Raw genomic sequence first — 25082 nt, forward strand, 5'->3', positions numbered from 1 at the left:
CCATAAACAAAGGAAGAATATTCATTAACACAAATGCTGCATATAGATGAGTAATAGTCAGGATGAGAGGATGAATCTAAATAAATTTGCTAAAAATTATAATAAAGTTAATAAATAATTTAATAATAAATTAGTTAAAAGTTCACATTTCATTCTCTAGAATTTGTGAGTAATATAAGTGAGAAAGACTGGGGCTCCTGGGTAGCTCAGTTGATTAAACGTCTAACTTCGGCTCAGGTCATAATCTCACGTTTCATGAGTTCGGGTCCCGTGTTCAGCTCTGTGCTGACACCTGGGAGCCTGGAGCTTGCTTTGGATTCTGTGTCTCCCTCTCTCTCTGCCCCTCCCCCCCTCACACTCTGTCTCTCTCTCCCTCAAAAAATAAATAAACATTAAAAATGTTTTTAATATATATATATGAGAAAGAAAAAGATCTTAAAAGTCTGGTAACCAGCAATAACAACTTTTATTGTGTATGTTGATATGCACAATAAATTTATTCCTGGCTAGTTTTAAAAGAAAGTCGAAATTTCATTTAAAGAACGAATGGGATGCATCCAGAAAGAGGTTGTTCCTTTACTTCCATCCATGGAGAGGTGATGACATCCTTTATCAACTACCACTCCCCAACAACCTGCAACTCTGAGTTGTTTTCTCACAGGAGCATGTGTGTATATTGATTTTCTCACACCTCTTGCCCATTCCCCTTAGTGAGTAAGATGATATTTCAGAGGGTTAGAGACATAGTTTAAAATGTTGGGATGCAGTCTAAAACATGGGCCTTAAAACTATATGGTTCATGTGGGAATCCAACTCATGTTCATTGGCCTTGGACACTAGTAACTGATAATAAAGGACTTGCCTTTGGGGATGTTTGTTTTTTAAAACCTGATAGGAATGAGTTTTAGAGTCAGAATTTAAATGAAAATTTATAAATACTATTGGAAATTGTTATGATTATTTTTATTTCAAATAATCACAAAGTGATCTTTAACTTTCATGTAATTAAATAATGAGTCCATTTTTCTAAGAAAGTAGAATTTTTTCTTGTCAACTTTAGATGATCCGTATTGAGTGTGGGACCATTATAGGTTGGTGTATTCAGCATCATGGCTCCAAAATGTACAGGAAAAGACTTTAAAAACTAGAAAGCAGGAAGAAAACTCTCCCTTTTCTGTCATCAAACAAGATTGTTAGCAAGCTTCCAGAATCCATCCCAATACCCCTTTTCTTCTTTCTTCTTTCCACCTGGTCATTGGGGTTTGAAACATTGCCTTGTAAAAAGAAAAGACTGTTCATTAGAAATGGAGGCATTCCTTTTTTCTAAGTGGAAAATCTCAATTAATCTACAAACCATCAATTTAATGGGGTTCCACAATATGTCAACAGTGAAGCTAAAGGGTATTTAGCCGTTATCACAAAGTTGTGAATGAAAGGATCGTGTGATAATTGGAAAAAAAAAAAGGGAAGTGTTCAAATAATGGTACTTGTCACCTTGAATTTCGGGGCGGGGGGGCAGTTATAAAATGCTCTTGCTACTTTATGCCTCCCTTCAAGTGTGAAGCAGGTAAGGAGAGGGGCCCTCTTTCTTACTGATTGCAGCCCTAAAGTAGAAATGGTCAATTGACTTTGCTTAAACTAACAAAGTCACCTCTCAACTAAGGGTAACATCATAAATTCTTTCTGTCAGCAATGGTTAATTTTAATGTGTCAATCTGGCTAGGGTGTAGTCTCCAGTTGTTTGGCCAACCACCAATCCAGATGTGATACTGTGAAGCTATTTCTTAGATGTGATTAATGTTTAATCAGTAGACTTTGAGTAAAGCAGATTACCCTCCATGATGTGGGTGAGTTTTGTCCAATCAGTTGAAGGCCTTAAGAGCAAGGACTGAGGTTTGGGGATATATATAGAAACATATGCTATTGATCTGTGTCTCTGGAGAACCCTGACTTCTACAACATCTTAGAGTGTTTTCAAGGTTTTCAGAAGTGCAAAGTAAGTGACTCTCCTTTTAACATTTAAAATGGTTTGAATAGATGATTTTCTTCTGATTCCATATTTTATAAATCTATAAATAGTGCCACATTTTCTCTCACTTCCTTGTTTAAAACCCACAAATGGCTTCCCAGCTCCCCCCCCCCCCCCAATCCTTAGCATGGTCTACAAGACCCTGTGCAACCTGTCTCAGATAAAAGGTTCATCTAAGAAGATTACTGGCACGAGGTATGTGCCCAAATCACTTCTTCCTGTTGGGTATGAACAATCAGTGGAACAAGGGATGCCTCAGTCTGTCCCTTGTGAACACAGAATTAGAGCACTTAGGCATAGATGCTCTTAATAGCCTCAGTGGAATATCTGAGTGGATTGTCCTATCACTTGCTAGAGATTTCTGTCCAGACAATAGGGGCCTGGCCTCAGACACAGACTGCTGTCTACTCTGAGAACTGCTAACCAGCCAGTGACAAGGATTTACTCATGGGCACTCATTTCTCCGGACTCCATGTCCGTAACTCTTATCGGTTTTGACAATACAACATTCCTATAGGTGGGTTGCAATACTACCGTCCTGTTTTCCTAGGGTACACATGCTGACCACTTTGATGGAAACTGAGAAACATCCTAGTGCCTATTAATTAATAGAAAGGACATCTTTGTCTCATTAGCAGCACATTTAAAAATCTATCTCTTAGGTTATTGCCACGGAAGTTACCTTACATCTACTTTGGATCTGTTTTTATTTTCTTCAGTTTGAGTGAGAAATGTTTTCTAACACAGTCCTTATGTAATCTGAGGGTAATGTTCCCTTGTGGGATTTAGAGCTCCCTGTGCACTGATTAGGTGGTCTCATTCCTGAGTAATATGGCCATGTGGTTTGTCCCTATCTTTGAGTCATTCAGCACCCTGTCCTAAACCTGTCTAATAACACTCTGTTGTCAACATATTGGAAGAACTTAGATTATTCCATTCAAACCCCTCAATAAGCATGGTGCAGTGCTTACTTTTTGGGAGATATGCTGATAAAATGTCCCATAACAGAAGCAGAGATCTATAGAAATTTCGGAATAAAAACTAGTAACAAAATGAATGTGTGGAAAGTTGCAACTACACCCACAGCCATCAGGGCTGCTACCATATCTCAGGGCTATACCACACACACACACACACACACACACACACACACACCCTCACCATCACCACCATCACACCAACAACAAAAAAGGATAAGGAAAAGGGACAAATATCACATAATCTTAATCAATTATAATCACAGGAGGAAACCCTGACCTAATTAAGCAAAATCTGAATTGTGTGGCTGTAAGTGTTAAATGTATCAACAGAAGGAAGAAGGACCTTGAAAAAGAGAAGTAAAAAAGCAAGAAGTGGTCAGTGTATCTCATGTACCATCCAAGGGGAAGTACCTTGAATCTTGAGCTTGGAAATTCCATTTTTCTAGGCAGATAATAAAGGTAATAGCTTGCACCCATATAGTTCCTACCCTGTGCCAGGCAAAATTCTAAGCAATATGCATTTACTAACCCATTTACTATGCATAGCAGCCCATACGTAAGTACTGTTCTTCTCCCCGTTTTCAGAAAAGGAAAACTAAGGCACAAAAGATTTATTTATTTCACTGGCTCAAAACCAAGAGTAGAGCTGGACTTGAATCTAGATAACCTGTCCCCAGGATCAGTTCTCCAATATTAGAAGAGCAAAACTGGAAAAGACTGCTTCCCTTTCTATTTAGGAAGCAAGAAGAGAAAAGTAGCATTTGTTGGGCAACTGCTAATTTCTTAAGATCATGCCCGGAGTTTTATATACATTACGTTGGAAACAACCACATGAATCAAACCATCTGCTCCCTATTTTATAGAGGTAAAATCTAAGCCTCAGAGAGGTCCCTGGAGAATCAAGTACTTTCTCGGGATTACCAAGAACTTGTCAAAATCAAAGCCAGTATTGGTTTCCTTTCATTCATCTTGAAACTAAGCAACAAACACGTTTAGAATATATTAAACGGACCCTGGCAAGAACAGACTTTGGCTCATCTGTTTTTCTGTTATGGACCAGTTGATAACACACACACACACACACACACACACACACACACACGAGAACAACAAAAACAGGAAGTTTTAGTTCGGCTGTCTCCTGAATTGGTCAAATTTTGTCGAGCATGGCTTAATTTAGTAGATTCCATTCTACTGACTATGTGTTGTGTTTAATGAAAAAGATGTCTCAGAATCTGAAGAATTGAGCACATTTTAAATCACTCCAATTGTTTGGTTAACAGCACAAAAATTTGTTTAGGTGTAGGAAAGAGATATAATCAAAGTTACAATAGAAGTCAAAGCTGGAGCCAGGATTAGCATCCCATGAATCTCTTCAAGTATAACGACTTATCCAGCGACATTTCTTTTAAACAAATTTACATTTTCTTTTATTTTTTTTTTAACTTTTTTTAACGTTTATTTATTTTTGAGACAGAGAGAGAAAGAGCATGAACGGGGGAGGGTCAGAGAGAGAGAGGGAGACACAGAATCTGAAACAGGCTCCAGGCTCTGAGCTGTCAGCACAGAGCCCGACGCGGGCCTTGAACTCACGAACCTCAAGATCATGACCTGAGCCCAAGTCGGACGCTGAACCGACTGAGCCACCCAGGCGCCCCTACATTTTCTTTTAGGATAAAAGTAGTGGATCTTCTAGAAGGGTCTATGGAAAATAAAGATAAAACTTGCAAGACTCTAAAGCTCACTATCCTATGGTGATCATGTTAATATCTGAGGCAGAGATAGTATTTTATGATGCATTCATTTTAGGTAATATTTAGATCACACCACTATATATACATTTCTGGATCTTTTTCAGTTAATATTTTATTCAGAATATTGTCCTATGTTATTAAATATTTTTTGAAATTTAAAGACTGCACAATATTTATAGCATAGATATACCATAGGATATCTTCCACTGTTGGACCTTTATGTTGTTACCAGCTTGCACTGTAATGAACCAATGTGGATAAAGGTAGCAGGAGCATTGACACATTCCTCTGAAAATTGATAAATAAGGGAAAGAATCAAGATGTCTTTCCAGCATGAACTGTTTCAGAGTGATCAAACTGTTGGAGAGGGAGTGATTCTGTATAAAAAGTTTCCAGTTAATGCAAGAGGTAGAATTAGAAAAATACCATTTTGTAAATTCTAATGAAATAATGGATCTAGGCAATAGTCATTAATAAATGTTATAACTAAAAATTATATAAAAAGTCAATAGGGACTTTGATAAAAGAGGCTCATCAGAACCTACAAATCTTAGCGTCACTGAAAGTGGGGCAACCAGAAATTATGTGCATGCTGTTATAATATAACAGGAAGTACAAAACACCACACATACAGTATTCTTGCCAAAAAATAAAACTGAAAATGAGCCTGTCTGTAATCAAGCCTCATTCTAAGTACTAGTTTACAGGAAATAAGAAAGAAAAAGAAAAACATTAAATGATACCATGAGGCAGACATCAGCTAAATCTAGAATGTATGACATTCTACAGGACAAATGACCTAGTTTATTTATCAAATAAATAACAGGAGAAAGAGAAAGGGGAAGGAACTGTTATACATTAACTTAAGAGACGTAATATCAACATGTGCAATGTGCAGACCTTTTTGAGATTCTAATGTGAGCAAAGCAATTATTAAAAGACATTCTTTAGTCAATGAAGAAATGTGAACATCAATCTGTTTAATACCCTAGACTTAATAGCGGCCTTTGAATTTTTTAAGGCTTTTATCATACAGAAGTTTTCACAAATAAAATAAGAGGTCCTGCATTTGCTTTTAGCATAGTCCTGGAGAGACAGAAAGCACACAGAAACAGATGAAATAAGAGCGGAGAAATATTAATAATGTCTGAAGTCAGGTAGTGGCTACATAGAGACTGACTGTCATATTCTCTCTACTTTCATATTAGTGTAAAATTTTCCATATAAAAAGCTTTCCTAAAATACAGAAATAAAAATCTTTGCATATATATAACACATATATGCACACACACACACATATACACATAAAGCTATATATATATATATATAATTTATATATACATTGATATATATATTTCTGTGATATATATATACATTATATGTTTTAATTTTTTACTAAAACCACAGAGTATATTCCCAGAAAGAGAATTATGAGGTCAGAAGGTACAAATTTATTTGAAGTTTTTTAAAAAAAATTTTTAAGTGCTTTTCAGAAGGTTTGTGCCAACTTATAACCCAACCAATATGTGTCCATCTCATGAGACCATTACCAAAATGGAATATATATTTTGAAACATTCATTCTATTTTGGTAGAGAAAGGCTATCTTGTTTGAATTGATGCTTTTCTTAGAAAATGAGTTGAAATCTCTTCATTAAAATTAGTCACTTATATGTTGTCTTCACTGAATTTTTCTGGTTATACTTTTTATCTATTTTTTATTGCAGTCTTAGTGATTTTTGTCTTTGATGTGTAAGAACTTTTTATATATTAAAAAGGACTGCCTTTCTTAGTCTGATGTCAAATATTTTCCCATTTGTTGATTGATTTTCATTTTGTTTATTTATGACTATTCAAAAATCAATTTTTATGTACTCAAATCTATAGACATTTGTGCTTTCTTTCATTGTTTTTATGCTTAAAAATTCCTGTTCTCTCCTTAGATGAGGTAAATATTCATGTTCTTACACTTTTTTAAATGACTGTTTGCATTAAAAAATTTTTTTTAATGTTTATTTATTTTTGAGAGAGAGAAAGACAGAGCATGAGCTCTGAGCAGAGAGAGTGGGAGACACAAATAATCTGAAGCAAGCTCCAGGCTCTGAGCTGTCAGCACAGAGCCCGACATGGGGCTCGAACTCATGAACCATGAGATCATGACCTGAGCCGAAGCCAGAGGCTTAACCTACTGAGCCACCCACATGCCCCTTAAATGACTATTTACATTTTAACCCATCTGGATTTCATCTTGGTGTGTGGTTTATGGTGTCAACTGGGATCTTTATTATTTTTCAAATAGTAAGGCAATCATTTTTCTGTTTCCTTTTTAAGGTTTAAGATACTTCCTGGCACATAATAAAGTTCTCAATATACTCTTGTATATTTCTGACCTTCTCAATAACAAGGCACCCTCTTACTAGTGAATTTTGTGCCTACACCATATGATTAGGATTCCGTACCTGGTGAATAGAAATATTTGCAAGTGGCATATCCAATAAAGGGTTAGTATCCAAAATATATAAAGAACTGATACAACTCAGCACCAAAAAACCTAAATAACACAATTTCAAAAGGGGCAGAAGACATGAACAGAAATTTCTCCAAAGAACATCCAGATGGCCAATAGACATGTGAAAAGATGCTCAACATCACTCATTATCAGGGAAATGTAGGCCAAAACCACAATGAGATATCCTATCATACCTATCAGAATGGCTAATGCCAAAATACATAAGAAACAACAAATGTTGGCAGGGATGTGGAGAAAAAGGAAAACTTGTGCGCTGTTGGTGGGAATGCAAACTGGTGCAGCCAGTGTGGAAAACAGTATGGAGGCTCCTCAAAAAATTAAAATTAATCACCATATGATCCAGTAATTCCACCACGGGGTATACACCCAAAGAACATGAAAACATTAAGTTGAAAAGATATTTGCACCCCTGTTTACTGCAGCGTTATTTATAATAGCCAAATTATGGAAGCAACCCAGTGTCCATTAATAGAGAGGAATAGATAAAGAAGATGTGGTAGATATGTTTAATGGAAGATTACTCAGCCATAAAAAGGAATGAAATCTTGCCATCTGCAACAACATGGATGGAGGGGGAGGGTATAATGCGAAGTGAAACACGTCAGTCAGAGGAAGACAAATGCCGTATGATTTCACCCCTATGCGGAATTTAAGAAACAAAAATAAACAAAGAAAAAAAGGCACAAGTAAAAAACCCGACTCTTAACTAGGTGGGTGGGGAGATGGGTGAAACAGGTGGAGGAAGAGTACACAGACCGTGATGAGCACTGAGTCATGTAGAGAAGTGTTGAATCACTAGATTTTACACCTGAAACTACCATAGCACCACATGTTAATTATACCGTAATTAGAATGTCAAAAATAAGAATAAAAAATACAAATTACTCTTTTGAAAAAAGAGATAGGGTTGTTAAACTAGGATAGGAACTGAGAGAAACAAGGAGAGGGCAAGAGATTACTACAGCACGAACAACAGATTCCTATGTATATCATCTATATCACTAGATACAGAATACCAAAAACAGCTATACAAAATGTGTGCTCTAAAACAGCAATGCCCCTAAGTTGGTGTCCACAGATTCAGAATGTGATTTTATTTATTTACTGGCTGTGTGTTCTTGGACAAAGTACTCAACTTCTCTGATACTTCACTGCAAAACCAAGATAATATCTATACCGTGAGGTTCTTACAAGGTTCAAATGTAGGTGAGAGATAGCTGAGAAATTCTTGTAAGACATAAAATGGTGTATTTTTTTATTTTTTAAACAGAAATGTTGTTAATGCCCAGGATACTATAAAATAAACCAACCAATTAATTGGGAAGATGCTAGAAATGTTTGCCATGTCTTTTTCAGTAATTTCTGTTGTAAAGATGTCCACTTTTGGGACAAATGGGTATTATGTAACCTGCCAGCTATGCTGAAGGGAGTTAAAAACACACACAAAAGGTCTTGTTTAAGTCCCGGCATCATTAAGAGAATTAAAAATTTTGCAGTTGACTCCAATTCTATTTGGTCAACTTGGCTGAAGTGTATGATAGACTAAAATCTAACTTCATGACTCTGCGTCTTTTGGCCACTACGAACATGGCTTCACCAGCACACTGAGGAACCGAGAATAGAAGAGAAAAAATCCCCACCAGAGCTGTAAACAGATGGAGCAGAAACAGAGTCATCCTTAAAAATACTTCAGCAAGTAAGCATTGTATGAACTCTCTTCTCTGCTATCAGAAGCTGTGATCTGTGCCTTTAAAAAGATGGAACCAGCACTCACCAGTGCAGCTAGGAGGACTGAAACACAGCTGAAAACACACTTGGGGAAGCAGCCAAGCTTCCAGCAGTAATCTCGAGTGCTTGCTTTCTTTCCCTCCTCCTGCTTTAGCAACTTTGCGGCTACCGGCTACCCTACCGACGGCTGAGCACCCCGCCGTCCTTCTCCTTCTTGTCAATCCTCGGTTTTCCCCCATGCTGGCTTCTCTTCTCTTCTCTTCTGCCCATCTGGGTTCTGCCTCCTCACTGGCTTCCCAAACTTCTGCTGTCCTCACTTGGTGTGGCTGGCTTCCTCCCTCTGTCAACCAGCCCCAGCATGGGGAACAGAAGGGGGAGCAAATTTTCAATCAATATACTTGATGAGAAGAACTGAATTTCAAGTGAAGAAAGAAAGAAAAATGTGCTACTAAAATGGTAAAAGATGTCAGGCTCAAAATAGAAGAATGCAACCTTAGGGCAACCACAGCCATAAAGTTATACAAAGGCTGAATCCTCATGGAACATAGATTCCCTGACTGCTCACGTTTGCATTTCTCTTAGATCAAAGAAGTCTGAGTGGAAAGAATATATGTTGAAATGAAACAGGTACGAATAACTTCTCAGCCCAGCTTGGGTTCTTTCACTTTTAGTCATGAAATCTCCGGAGGGATTTATTAGTCTTCGCATGAAAGCAATTGAAAGAAGAAAAGAATAGCATAAAGGCTATATCTATATAAGAGTGTGAACTATCCTGGAAATCCATATAAGATCCAATACTTAAATTTAATTCATCCAATGTGTTCCCTGTTGATCTAGATTCATACCTACATGCGTAAGATTGAGTTGAATGTAAACAAACTCATCCTTTGCGTCCTACTGTAAAACCACCAAGCACAAACCAGAGCCCCAAATTGACTACAGTCCAAAGGCATAGCCTTTCTCCTTAGACTTAAGTCTTGAAGTTAGAAGCACTTAATTATATTTCTTTCTAATTTCTCAAACTCCTATGAAATGCCTACCATGTGATGATAAGCACAGCCAGGCATTTGCCCATACATTTTCTCACTTAAACCACATAAGAACCGTAGCATTATTATTTTGAATTCACAGAAGAAAATAAAGCTGAGACAGATCAGGCAGCTGTAATGAGCAGAACTAAAATGTTAGCTCAGGTCCTCTGATTCTAAGATCTTTGCATTGCTTAGCTTTCCTTTCCTAAAATCCTTGCTAAATTTAGTCAGTAACTGGGTATAACGTTTTCTCACCATTAATAATAGCAAACATAGAAAGTATCATGATAGAGTATGCTTTAAAGTGTAAAATTGTTTTCCCTTCTATTTAATATTGGATCAAGGATTTTCAAGTAGAAAAAAGACCAAAATCCAATCATTCTCATTAACATGTAAAAACAGAGTGAAGGCAAAAACCCAGACTCTAAAGATAAACAGAAATTCCTGAGAACAAACTCTGGCTCTGTGTGTACTTACTATCTCTGTTTCTCTGGGTAAGTCACTTCACCTCTCAGAACCTTGGCTTCCTCATCGACAACATGAAAATATAATTCCCTCAGAGTGGTGAATCAAGGATTAAATCAAATATCACATAATTACAGTAATACGTATCCAAAAAATCATCGCTGGTAAAGTATACTTTCGGGCTTTTAGGAGCAAATTAACTGATTTGCAGGAGGAAGATGAATCAAATTAAAAAGGGGTGGCGCTTGGGTGGCTCACTCAGGTGAGTGTGGGACTCTTGATTTCAGCTTAGTCATGATCCCAGCATCATGAGATCGAGCCCCAGGTCAGGCTCCATGCTGAGTGTGGAACCTGCTTAAGATTCTCTCTCTCTCTCTCTCTCTCTCTCTCTCTCTCTCTCTCTCTCTCTTTCCCTCTGTCCCTTCCCTCTGTTCTCTGTCTCTATCTCTCTCTAAAATTAAAAATAATACTAAAAATTAGAAGAAGTAAGGGGTGCCTGGGTGGCTCAGTCTCTTTAAGCTCCCGACTTTGGCCCACATCACAATCTCATGGTTCCTGAGTTCAAGGCCCTATGCTGACAGCTCAGAGCCTGGAACCTGGTTTGGATCCTGTCTTCCTCCCTCTCTGCCCCTCTCATGCTCATGCTCTGTCTCTCTCTCTCTCTCTCTCTCAAAACTAAATAAATGCTAAAAAAATTTTATTTAAAAAATCGGAATAAATAAATACATACATTCACATACATAATACTATATTATATATGTGTGTGCATCTGTGTAAATTAGGAGAATATACATGATATTTTTTAATATCATGATAATTGCAGCCTCTGGGATCAAACATGCCGTACAAAGTTGCAGCTTTGTCTGCTCGGCCTCCTCAGCCCAGGTCCTTCTCTTCCTTCAGTCTTGCCATGCCCACTTCATGGCTCTCTTCCAATCCAGGTCAAGATTTGACCTCTTCTCCCTTTTCTATCCTAGCTGCTGCCTAACCTTCCCACGCATGCAGCTCAGCTGGGGAGGTGACAAGGGACCAAGTTCCCTCTGCACCCAACAACAGTTAACTGGCACCTACAAGGCATGGAACTAATATGGTTACATTTACAGATTATTTGGGATTAGTTGTGACGTTACAACACCTTGTCCCACTCCAAGCCCCATACACAAAACACCATATGCCACCGTTGTCAACACTTTCATCTTGGTTAATTTATGTTTGACTCTTGCGTTTTCTTCACCTGGCCTTCCAAATGGCCCTTCAGCCTGCCTGCCTATACCCTGAAAGATAGGGAAGTAATTTATTCTTAAAGATGCATCATATTTAATATTTTGATAACTCTGGAGAATTCCTTTCTCATACTAGGCCAGAGTCTTCTTTTGGATAATATTAATGTATAGGTCTTCTTCTCTTTAATGATCCTTAAAAAAAAAAAATCTTACTTAATCCCTTTTCTATAAAGTCAGCTTTTCTGATGAGTTCCTATATAAATCAAGCTGTACCACAAGGGCATTATCCTAAGTGAAAGATGCCAATCTCAAAAGATTATATACAGTATGATTCCATTTATATGACATTCTGAAAAAAAAAAAAGCAAAACTATAAGGACAGAAACCATATCAATGGTAGCAGGGGCTGGGATCTGGGGAGAGAGGTTGGCATTAGTATGTGACCACAGGGAGGTGCATGAGGGAATTCTTTTGAAATTGTTCTGCATCCTCTTGTGCTGGTATGTTCATGGTTACAATAAGCTATGCATGTATTAGAACTCCTAGAACTGTTTACAAAATAAAGGTGAATATTACTATCTGTAATTTAAAAATTTTTTTAATGTTTATTTATTTTTTTTTAATTTTTTTTTCAATGTTTTTTATTTATTTTTGGGACAGAGAGAGACAGAGCATGAACGGGGGAGGGGCAGAGAGAAAGGGAGACACAGAATCGGAAACAGGCTCCAGGCTCCGAGCCATCAGCCCAGAGCCCGACGCGGGGCTCGAACTCACGGACCGCGAGATCATGACCTGGCTGATGTCGGACGCTTAACCGACTGCGCCACCCAGGCGCCCCAATGTTTATATATTTTTGAGAGAGAGAGCAGAGCAGGGGAGGGGCAGAGACAGAGGGAGACACAGAACCTGAAGCAGGCTCCAGGCTCCAGGCTCCAGGCTCCAGGCTGTCAGCACAGAGCTGGATGCGGGGCTCAAACTCACGAACAGTGAGATCATGACCTGAGCTGAAGTTGGATGCTTAATCGACTGAGCCACCCAGGCGCCCCACTATCTGTAAATTTTTAAAAGAATTACGTTTATTGATCTCTTACTGTGTGCCAGGTGCTTATCATAATTCTTTCATTTTAATCTTCATAATAACCCCATGAGATAGGTAGCATTATTATCACCCCCTTTCTCCAAGTAAAGAAACAGAGAGAGAGAGAGAGAGCGCAGTTAACTAACTTGCCCAAGGTCATAAAACTTGATAAAGGCTGAGCTTGGGTTTAACCCAAGTAGTCTGACTCCAGAACTGAATATCTAGTCTGTCCTATGCTGTCTCTGAAAGAAAGTGAAAACGAGCTTCGCTTATTCTCTGTCAATGAAGCCACATGACCTATTTAAGGAGTAGAACATCACACAAAACTGCATGGACACAATTAGCTTGCAATTGGCAATTAGCATGCCACCAAGACAAACATATTTCTGGGCCACAAAAAGTCTTCACTGCTTTTTTAATAACTAATATTTCAACTCTGCATTTTCCCATTTTCTTTGCAATAAAATGTCTTGTTACTATACTAAATGAATTGTAAACTCAACTTTCTAATGCCTATGTACACTGGGAGTAAAATCTTTCCTTAACTGTCCCTTAAGAAAACCTGGTTCTGATGTAAAGAAAATGGAATATATCTGTTGAAAGCTCAAATAAATTGTTTAAAATTTCAAAAATCTCATTCCACTCCTTCTCCCTCCCCACTTCCCCAAAGCTAAATCCTTCCGGATATTTTTTAGAACTAAAACCTCTTAGTAATGAGACAAGCAGATAAATACACCCACGTTGGGTGCCTTGTGGTCATTCTTACACATTCACTTGGGTTTCTCAGTGCCTGCATTCTATATCCCCACAAACTCCAGCCAGATCACTTTGCAAAAATAAAGCCATCACTGCAGAAGTGGAGCGTGGCATGCCTCAAATTCAGTAGCAGCAGCAGCTGCAATGACAAAACAAAGGGAAAGAATTATGGTGGCTTTGAAAAACAAGCATTGCAAAGGATGTCTTGGTAAGGGCAATCTTGAGATAATCCAGGTTGCTTACTTTGGATGCAAAAAGTTGGTGCCAGAAAATCTGCTTCTGGATTTTTAGTGTTCAAAAACTTGCTCCTGTTGGATTTAATCCCTTCAGTGCTATCCCCAAGACAGATGACAAATGCAGTCACGTACGTGTTTGCCCATCTCCAGGCAACGTCTGGAGACCTGAGGTCTCTGTGACATTTCTGCCTAGGACCACCTTCCCTGAAATATTCAAGAGCTCAGCGAAGCTATTTTCAGCCTACCACCATTTCAGCTACCAAACAGCTGAAGCCTAAACCCCCTTACTATTCAGAGACAGTTCTTCTAATCAATTCTATACCTTATGCAACCTACAATTAAGTTTCATGAAAAGTCACATCAGAAAAGGAACCAAAGAGAGATTTGTGGACTCTAGTTGGTTGTTGGAGTCCAACTATCCTGGTCCCATTCATCATTCTATCATTTGCCATCAGTGTAACACAAGATACATTATTGAATTCTCTGGTGACCTTTCTTCCATAAAAGTGCTTTAGCCATATTTATGTTTCAGGGCTCCCTTAGAATAAAATAAGATGATGCTGACCTAAAAAAGTTCTTGCCACGTACCAGGCAATCTCTGTAAGGGATCATTATAATTACAATCAAGGAAAGAAATCCCACGGATGGAACAGTGTTCATCTATGGCCATTTGCAGCTTTATTTCACAATATTTCCTTAGGCAAATTTGCCTACTCCCTTCCTCGATATCAAGTTTGATCTTGTTACAAACTCCTGGGTTTTTCAGTGTTAATTATTAGTTACCAGCACATCTCTCATGGAATACAATGGCTTTTGGTTTATGAAATCAGGCTTGCTAGAGAAATATTTAAGGGATCTGAAATGTCTTTGCAACCTGATGCAGCTAGCAGGGAGATTGCACAATTGTAATTCACAGGCGCAAGCACACACGCCCACACACCCAGGAAATGTGGGGGTTCTTGTGGAAATCAGTAGCTTATCTATTATGTGCACTCCGGAGCTATAAACAAGACCATGTGAGGACTCAGCTAGAATGCTTCCTCTGAGTCAGTATTAAACAAACTTCCGAACTGTTAGGAAGGAAATAAAGCCACCGTACCCCAAAAGACACCCAAGACAGAGAGCCAGGGATCATGGGAGTTGTATTTAATATTCTGCCACAGACAGATACAATCATTCATGTAAGTTTTTAATGAAAACAAAATGTTGCTTAATAAACAAAAGCTAGCATGAATTAGAATAAATTATAAGATCCACGTGGAGTGCCCTATCAGAAATTTGCACGACCTATGTGGAGTGGCAGGATTCTTTAAAAGCTTTGATGTTCTATTCCATGAGAATGCTAACACAACTGTCTATTTGACGATAATAATATTGGTCTCTAATACAGTGTGTTGGCTCAGAATGAATCAGAGACAAAGATCTCATCAGTGGTGGGGAAAAAAAAAAAAAACCAACACCAGAAAATCATAGATTCTCATAGACCGCGTAGCATGATGCAGTGGAAAAGACACAGGCTTTGAAATCAGGAGTGTTCCAACTCTGTTTTCTAGTGTTGTGATCTTGGGCAAGTTACATTTCCTTATGGAGATTCCATTTTCTCACCTGTAAGGTCATGACATTGATGAATCTCTTGTTAAGAACAAAGCGGATATTCGATGAGTAAGCATTTTGACAAATACAAACAGCTATACGATTATGAAACATTACAATTCACTGCTTTATCCTACAAATGTCCTCATATCAACTAAAACAGAGTTATAAATCAAATTCAGAACGCCCTGGAATTGTTGTTGCTTGAGGTAAATAATGAATTCTAAAGATTACATCCCTTTTGGGCCTTACAACATTTTGGGGTTTAGAAAGGAAAAAAGGTGGAAATCACCTATAACTGGAAATCTGAAGTTATAGCTGAATCCAGAGACTCCAGCTCTTACTTATATATAATTCTATTTCTGAGTTTTAGAAGACTGAATACAGAAATCATCAATCATAAAATAAGAGGAAATAGTTAAAGCTCTTTAATCCTTACCAATGTCCACAAAATAGGATGTTTTATTAAGTGTTGTCTGGGTGCTCAGACAGTAAAGGACATTACCATTTCCGGCAACCCAAAGCTTGACCTCACACTTGGACTTCTGAAGGTAAACTTCCTGAGAGGAAATTAAATACAGAGAACCTCTTCCAGTTTGAGTTACCAAGAACACTGTAAGAAACATTTAGACTAAATTAATTTTTTAAATTTTTCCCTCAAAATATTAAATCCAACTGAAAAGTCCGTGTTTTTTAATTTAGAATAGGAAGTGAAATCAAAATCAAAGATGTCCAAAATGTCCGTTTCCTCTTGCCTATGTCCCTATAAAAATATGCCCTAAAGTAAGATGAGCGTTCTTCCTTCTTTCCCTATAATATTTTTACTTAAACCTAATCTCCAAGCCTTAAAAATGAAAACATTGACCAAAAGGAAAAGAAAGAAGAACTCTAACATTCATAATTTACGTACGTGACTTATGTAAATCACATCAAATATGAAACTTATCCACCTTATTTTCATTACTCAAGAGACCCCGGGTCATTCAGGCTTGCTTTCTTCTCTAAGGTATGATGCACCTTCCTGGTTCAATGGACACTTTGAAAGGTCAAACAGAGTCCATCCTTCAGGCAGATGAAACACTGTTCTATTTTTAAAAGACCTCTAGAGAAGGAAATTCCACAAGCTTCCCCAGCTACACATTCCAGTGTCTATCAAATCGCACCGTCTGAAAATTTTTCCTCTTCTCTTATCTAAATCCCTCATTCTGTAATTTAAGCCTGTTGCCTCCTGTCTGGTCCCTGATGGAGATAGTCATCATCCTTCATAGATCAGCCTTCTCGCACGAGGCTCTTTTCAAATTCTGCAAGCCAGAAACCACTTTATTTCCAACTGTCTTTGTCACAGCTCTTAAGTGATCGCTGTTACTCACCTGTTATTTTCTGCCAAGTTTTCTTCCTTCAACCCTGTATTCAATTCATTTGTCCCTTAAAAATAATACTTTTAAAAAGCAAAGGAAATGAAAATTATCTGGTAACTTTATTACACTAAGCGACCTATTTTTGATTTTCTTTGTTCTTGCCCTCCTCCATACACATTCACACATCATCGTAACTGCAATGTGTACTGAATTTCGTCAAAGTTTTAAAATCTCTCCTTTAGTTTCACAACCCAAAGCATGTGGAGGGTGAGCTAGTTTATTGTCATAACTTTAACAAAGCTGGTACAAAGTTCATGAAGAATTGCCTCCTTCATTCAATAAAATTAAATGATGGATTACATAGTGCTGCAGCACCGTTAGGTTCTAAGGACTCAAAACATTTAGCATTGTCCTTGCCCACACACCAGCCATAACAGGACACACAACCAACTAATTAGAATGAAAAAGTTCCTGTGTAAATGATTCCTGCATCTACCTATACTGTGCAAACTTCGGTTGATTGAGAGAGCAGGACCTCAGAAGAGGGCTGACCCTGCAGAAGCCAGGAGTGGAAAGTCAGATATTTGAGAGGGACTCTTACCATCTACTGGGAGATCAGATCATCTAAGGACAGAATTCTCAGTGATACCCAGAATTCATACTCCCCTGCCTTCAAATTTGTAGTTTTCTCTTTCAGGAATGTTCCTCCTCTCCTGGCCCATGTATCTCTTCCAGATAATTCATTGTTCAAGACTCAGATCTAGGAATACTTGACTCAAGAAGCTGTACCTAATACCCTAGACTGAGTTGGCTTTTCCTCTTCAGGGCTTCCACAGCAACTTCTGCATGTAGGAGCAGAGATTTCTGGGGTGGGGTCTATGTCTGATCCATCTTTTATTTTTTTTTCAACATTTATTTATTTTTGGGACAGAGAGAGACAGAGCATGAACGGGGGAAGGGCAGAGAGAGAGGGAGACACAGAATCGGAAACAGGCTCCAGGCTCCGAGCCATCAGCCCAGAGCCTGACGCGGGGCTCGAACTCACGGACCGCGAGATCGTGACCTGGCTGAAGTCGGACACTTAACCGACTGCGCCACCCAGGCGCCCCAGATCCATCTTTTAACCGCTCATGCTCACATAGCTTCTGCCATCTGAGTGGCTTACTAAATGAGTGAAATAAATATAAAGAGGTATTTAGTAGAGAATGAAGTCACTTCAAATTGGGTAGATAAGAATAGCTTTCATAGAGGAGTTGACATTTGTGTTAGATCCTGAAGGACGGTAAGGATTGGGGCATGCAAATTTAGGACAAATGCTTTTCTAAAGAATTGTGGGAACAAAGGAGCATAGCAAAATAGAATGTTTGGAGAACAGTTCAGTGCTCCCTTCAGCAGCACGTATACTAAAATTGGAGAACAGTTCAGTTTGGCCGGAATATAGGGTCTATGGTGGGGAGATTTTTTTTTTTAAACACAAACAAAAAAATGGAGTGTATTTAGCCTAAAGAATCTGTTTTTATCCTTTTGACAAGGAATAACCACTGAAGTTTTTTAAAGAAATACATGACAAGGTAAGAGCTAATTAATAGGAGAGTCTGGTTCTAGAAGTGGCTGAATACCTATGTTAGACCAAACCTCCTACAGATAACAATTATAAACTCCAAACTAGTATAAAAAACAATTATTTGAAGTTACTTGAGAACATCCAAAAGGAGTCCCAGATGGAGGTGATTCAACCCTTTCAAGAAGGCAGTTGCATTGGGTGAGATTTACTTTTAGAAAGCTTTTCTTCTCAGGGCATTTCTCAGTTCATGTGGCTCAGGGTGGCTAAAATTCATAAAGAGAGCCATTGTCTTTCTGACTGAAGGAGTCAGAGAATGAATTCACAGATGCCAAAATGACTGAAATGAGGGAAGAGAGAAGAAAGCCCCCAAATCTCCATACAGACTCCCTTCAAATCCTTGACTAACCACTGAACTGTGGACATATGGAGGAGGCTCCAAATAGCCCAGCAGAGAGCAACTGTTAAAAGGCTGAAAACCTGAGGGGTGCCTGGGTGGCCCAGTCCGTTGGGTTTCTGACTTTGGCTCAGGTCATGATCTCACGGTTCGTGTGTTCGAGCCCCGCGACAGGCTGTGTGCTGACAGCTCAGAGCCTGAAGCCTGCTTCAGATCTGTGTCGGCTTCTCTTTCTGGCCCTCCCCCACTATTGCTCTCCCTCTCTCTCTCCCCCCCTCTCTCTCTGTCTCTCAAAAATGAATAAACATTAAAAAAAATTTTTTTTAAAGGCTGAAAAACTGAGCAGAGATTTCAGCTGATTGCCCCACCCCCACCACAAAAAATCAGCATTCTTCAGACAAAGGGAGCAGACCCCAAAACCTCTGCAACAAATTATCTGCAATGCCTTGTACATAAAAGCACTAGAAGAAAAAGGAAACTGCGACCTTCAGTCAATAGACAAAACAGTCAAGACAGAGCAAACTCTGAAATGATTGAGATGTCATAATTAGCAAAAAGGACTTCAAAGCAGCTATCATAGTATGTTCAAAGACTGAAGAGAAATATGGCCGTCAAGAGAGAACAGATATGGAATATCAACAGAAAAATGAAAGCTATAAGTACAAAATGGAAATTCTAGAATTACAGCATATAAAATCTGAGGCAGAGAACTCCTCAATGAATTTAAAAACTGGAGACTGGAGATTTCAGGGGGAAAGTAGGGGTCGGGGAAGAGTGAACTTTAAGATTGACTTGCTAAAAGAAAAAATATTGGGGAAAAAATGAGCCTTCATATTTCAGAGCCTTTATGGCTGTGGAACAATAATATCAAGAAGTCTACATGCATATAATTGGAGCCCTACATGGAGAGGAACAAGAAAATGAAGAAGAAAACATTTGAAGAAATAATGGCCTAAAATTTGCCAATTTGTTTAAAATACTAACGTACAGGGGCGCCTGGGTGGCGCAGTCGGTTGAGCGTCCGACTTCAGCCAGGTCACGATCTCGAGGTCTGTGAGTTCGAGCCCGGCGTCAGGCTCTGGGCTGATGGCTCGGAGCCTGGAGCCTGTTTCTCCTGTTTCTCCTGGAGCTCTGATTCTGTGTCTCCCTCTCTCTCTGCCCCTCCCCCGTTCATGCTCTGTCTCTCTCTGTCCCAAAAATAAATAAAAAAAGTTGAAAAAAATAAAATAAAATAAAATACTAATGTACATATCCAAGAGTCTTGGTAACTCTTAAGGGATAAATATAAAGGAAACTAGACCTAAGTACATCAATAACCAAACTCCTGAAAAACAAAGATAAAGGGAAAAGTCTTGAATGCAGCTCAAGGGGAAAGAACACCTTACATACAGGGGAACAATGATACAAATCATGCCTGACGTCTCATCACTCACCACAGACACAAAACACAATAGAACATATGGAAGTAAACAAACAAAAATCTATCAAACCAGCATTATATATCCAGTGAAAATATCCTTTGAAAAGGAAGGTAAAATGGACTTTTTGAGATGAAGGGAAACTAGAAAATGTATTACCAGCAAGTCTGCTCTAGAAGAAGTTTTTCAGGTTGAAGGAAATGACGTCAGACGAAAGCTCAGGAATTATAGGAAAAGAATGAAGAGCGATCAATGTGATAAATGTGAGTAAATATAAAGACTATATTTTTTCTTCTTTTGTTTTTTTATTTTTTTTTTCAACGTTTATTTATTTTTGGGACAGAGAGAGACAGAGCATGAACGGGGGAAGGGCAGAGAGAGAGGGAGACACAGAATCGGAAACAGGCTCCAGGCTCCGAGCCATCAGCCCAGAGCCCGACGCGGGGCTCGAACCCACGGACCGCGAGATCGTGACCTGGCTGAAGTCGGACGTTTAACCGACTGCGCCACCCAGGCGCCCCTTCTTTTGTTTTTTTAAATTTATTCTGAGAGAGAGAGAGAAAGTGAGCAGGGGAGGGTCAGAGAGAGAGGGGGAGAGAGAGAATCCCAAACAAGCTTCCCACCATCAGTACAGAGCCTCATGATGAGGGGATCGAACCCACAAGCTGTGAGATCATGACCTGAGCCAGAGTCAGACACTTAACAGACTGAGCCATCCAGGCGTCCCCATCTTTTCTTCTCTTAATTTATTTAAAAGACGACTGAAAAAAGTAAGGCCTTCCAAGGATTGTCAAACATCCGTGGAAATTTTTAGCATAGAGGTCAGAACCAAACAACAGAGCTTTATCAAGACACTTCATTTGAATCTTCAGAACACTGGAAACCAAAGAAGATTCTACAAGCTTCCGGGGGTGGGGAGGGTCACATATAGAGGATGATAAACAAAACTGCTTTGGCATTTTTCAATAACACTGAAAATCAGAAGATACTGCCTTCAAATATTTAAAGGAAATAATTTCTGACCTGTAACTCCATATCCTTTCAATCACATAGAAGGCAAAAATAAACACTTCTTCAGACATTCAAGGATTCAAAAAAAAAAAAAAAAAGAAAGAAAGAAAGAAATTACCTCCTATGCATCCTTTCTAAGACTATTGAGGAAGTGCTCCAAGAAAGAAAGCATGGGTTATAAGAAATAGAAGTTTTGGCACAAGAGGATAATTACGAGAAATCTCAGGATAACATCTGTACACCAGATGTGGAGATAAAAACAGACTTTTCAATGGAGACAAACTTCAAAACAATCTATTTTCAACCATTCTCTGGACTGCTTAGTGGACCTTTTCAATTTGGCAGCTTACATCTTGTGGAAGTTCTATTCAATTATTTGTTGAATTTCTCCATTTATTTCTCCATTTATTTCCTTGGCGTATACCAAGGAAGTAGCAAAGACAGACAGCATAAAATAGGATAGAAAATAGAGGACAGAGATATATGGGAATGTAAGGATTTTTTTTTTTTTTAGCTTGAATTTTCCCAAAAGTAGTGCTTGAGGCAAGAAGTTGTAAGCAGGGAGCAGAAGTGAGGGAAGAACGAGGGAAAGTGGAAACAAAGCAAATGCGCAGATGCATTATTAAAATAACTATTGTACACACACACACACACAAAGAATAAAATGAATAAAAATATGCAATATATAACTATAGAACATCACCATTGTTTTCAAACATACCAAAATGTATACATTCAAATAAAAGGTATCCACCTCAAGTATACTTGTTACTTTTCAAAAAAAATAAATAAATAAAATAAAAACAAAACAGAATAAAATAAAATAAAATAAAATAAAATAAAATAATTATAGGCAACTGGCACTGGATCGTGACTGGAATTTTCTAAAGAGGATAGAGAATGCCTTTTGGAATTGTTTGCCTGAGAATTGATGATTTTTATCCACAGCTTATATCCCACATTAGTTGAAATTTACTGTGGGATATATAAATCCCTATATACTTCCAGACTGAGCATACCTGCTGGAACAGAGGACTTCCCAAAGGCAACTGTGGCTTTGGAAAGTCCCCGGGGGCAAAAGTGCAAAACAGCCAGTGCTTGAGAAAAGATGTCAGCATGAGGTAAGCCAAACTACCCACTGAATGTGCACTGAAATCAGAGACGAGGCTAAGCGGATGTGAGTCAGGAGTCCAGAAGCAATCGGCACAGTCTGTCCTTTGTACCCCTCAGATATACCTGTGCCCTAGGTAAGCCCCAACTGCCGCTGAGTCTTCAAGGTGGTAGTCAGCCACAATTTCTACACATGACTTAATAGATCAAGATTACTGCAATAAGCTGCAGTCTTTATTGCTGCAACTGGTCCCGAAGTCATAACTGATATTTATTTTATCACCTCCTTCCTCCACCGCCCATATTAAATTTCCCTCTCCTTCAGCCATTACTCCTACTTGTCCAGGTTTCTATCCTAGTGGGGTGATGTAGCCTTCATCCCTGAGCAGGCTGAGCTCTTGACTATCTTGCTGTTGTCAGGCTGCTGTTGCTGTAATTGTCACTATTATCACTAGGCATGTGAATGGCAAGAAATGCCCATGATTGACCCGTACCTTGCTAATGCCTTAGCAACCTCAAATTGCCCAAAACTTCAGTTTCCCAGGTCTCCTCTTCATAAATCACTCCCATACATATATCTCTTAGCTTGAGTTGTACCAGAAAGCAAAGTCCTGGTCAAGGAGATAATCCCAGAGTACAAGTGGGGAACCAGAAAAAAATGGGGGAAGGGGAAGAAGTCTGTATAAAGCTGCCTTTCTGATATCACGGCTTTTGGATACCGGGGTTTAATTCTGGTGTCTAAGGAATATACAGAATGTATCTTGGAGTTGTCCTCTAGAAGAACAATTGGGGAAAACACTGATCCTTAGGTTTCCATCCCTTGTTGATTGAGGACTGCTCTTAGAGTTAACTTTCATAAATTTGGGGGCTTCCTGTTTGGGCTTAACAACTAGAATCTCATGCCCAGCTATAGCGCTGGAGAAGTTAGGGAGCACATTTGAGATGAGACTCTGTTGTAATATAAGTCAAATCCGGAATACCCACTACATCTAGGTTGGAATCAGAAAGGAGATGGAGAAGATGTGAGTTTGAATCCCAGAGGCTCTGATACAGTCTGTATGAGCTTCTCAAGGAGTTTGGACTTAAGATGTAAAACACAAGCATATAGCAAAGGTGGAGAAAAAAGGTGGAGATCATTAGGTTTGTATTGTAGGAAGATTACACTTGAGACACTGAGGAGGGTGAATTAGGCAGAGAATGGGACAGTAAAGTACATGAGACCATTCTGGAGACCCCACCTATAGCTGATTGTGCACTAGGGCAGTGCCAGTGGAGGAAAGGGGAGGAATGAATTAATGAGCTACTTGAGATACTAAATCAAGGGGGTGGGATGGGGGGGGGGGGATTTGGGAAAAGCTCCCCTCTGATAATTTGTTCAAGACTACTATTTAACAAAGTATCAGCAACTAGGCACTGCCTGTCAGTTGGTAGGAAGCAGGGTTTGTTAATACAATCAATGTGGTTTCAAACTTAGGTCAATGAATAGATCATGAGCCCAGTCATAGTACGTGCATAGAAAAAAAAAAAAAAAGAAAACAACTCATGTGTTAACTGTGGTTACATACAAAGAGGTGGGTAGAGGAGAAATTGAAGTGATTTTTCAAACTTTCATTTTCTAAATTATTATCTTTGTGGCATTTTTATCTTTCAAAATGAGATAACAGTCAATATTTGATTCTAAAATCAGGGGCAGGGGGAATAAAGACATCAAAAATTTAAAAAAAGGAATAGAACTTCTCCCATATACTCAGAAATATATACAAAAAAAAAAAAAGAGAGAGAAACTCTTGGGTCTAAGGCCTAGAAAATTTAGTGTTTTATACTTGAAAGAGAGGGGGTTTTTAAATAAATAATATAAAAGGAAGTATAAAATAACGTATGAAAAGCATTCCTGCAGGAACAAACCAAATGCCACGAAAATGCTGAAAGTACCAAAGTCTATCACTTCATACGGTAGTGAAATAAGGTGGAAGGAAGTCTACAAAGCTCTTTAGTTTCAGGGTTTGTCAGTTCTGATGTGGCTTTGTGCTATCATCGGCTAGTCATTTCTTCAGCTATTATTTGAACACTTATCAGATTATATGCCACTTTATTTTCCTTAGTGGAATTTATATCCCTTCAAATACCTAGCACCATCATTTAAAAAAATTTTTTTTCATCAGTAGTATTTAATGAGCAGCTACTATTTACTACTGGGGGAGGGGCTGTTGATACTATCATTGGTAACATAGACATGGTACTTACCCTTCTGATAGTAAATACCTAAATTTGTATCTGACTTTAGCACTTAATTAGCAGTGTAACTTCAAGTAATTTACTTAATCTTTTTTCTGAGCCTCAAATTCCTCATTGTTAAAGGGAGGAGGGAATATTACATACACAGGAATGCATTGAGGTAGATATAATTCATTCATTCCTGCATAACTTAATTCAGTAAACATTTGTTAAGTGCTATGTCTAATATATGTGTGTTTTGTGAACCAAAAATAATATGTCAATAGTGTAAGTTACTATTATGTGTTTGCAATAAACTGAACTGGTATTTTTTTACTTATTGGTCTGCTTTGTTTAAAAAGCATTTTTAGCCATAATGTTCGATAAATTCAAGCACCAAAATGTGTCATCTTCTAGTTCAGGTTTGCTAAACATTTTAATGTCTAAATTCAACAAGTTTGTGAATCTGATGAAACAGATAACATTTTATTTTGAAATAGTCAGACACTCAGCCAACAAAACTGGAAAGTAAATTGAACCAAAAAGAAGAAGAATGAGTAAAAAGAACATAGAGAAAAGCAGGAAATTTGGGGGATAATTTTAAAATGTGC

General features: G+C 38.4%; 1 long non-coding RNA gene across 14 annotated transcripts in view; it reads right to left on the reverse strand.

The window, feature by feature from the left end:
- Positions 1-25082, reverse strand: part of LOC125150883 (uncharacterized) — a 195719-nt gene that overhangs the window by 47224 nt on the left and 123413 nt on the right. The window contains exon 12 of one of the 14 annotated variants that reach the window (XR_007146529.1): positions 14947-15414. The exons of the other annotated variants lie outside the window; for them this stretch is intronic. This is a non-coding gene — a long non-coding RNA (uncharacterized LOC125150883). Of the gene's footprint in view, positions 1-14946; positions 15415-25082 lie in introns of those variants that run through there. 14 annotated transcript variants of the gene reach the window in all.

The sequence above is a fragment of the Prionailurus viverrinus genome, chromosome D4 (assembly GCF_022837055.1).
Source record: "Prionailurus viverrinus isolate Anna chromosome D4, UM_Priviv_1.0, whole genome shotgun sequence".
NCBI lineage: Eukaryota > Metazoa > Chordata > Mammalia > Carnivora > Felidae > Prionailurus > Prionailurus viverrinus.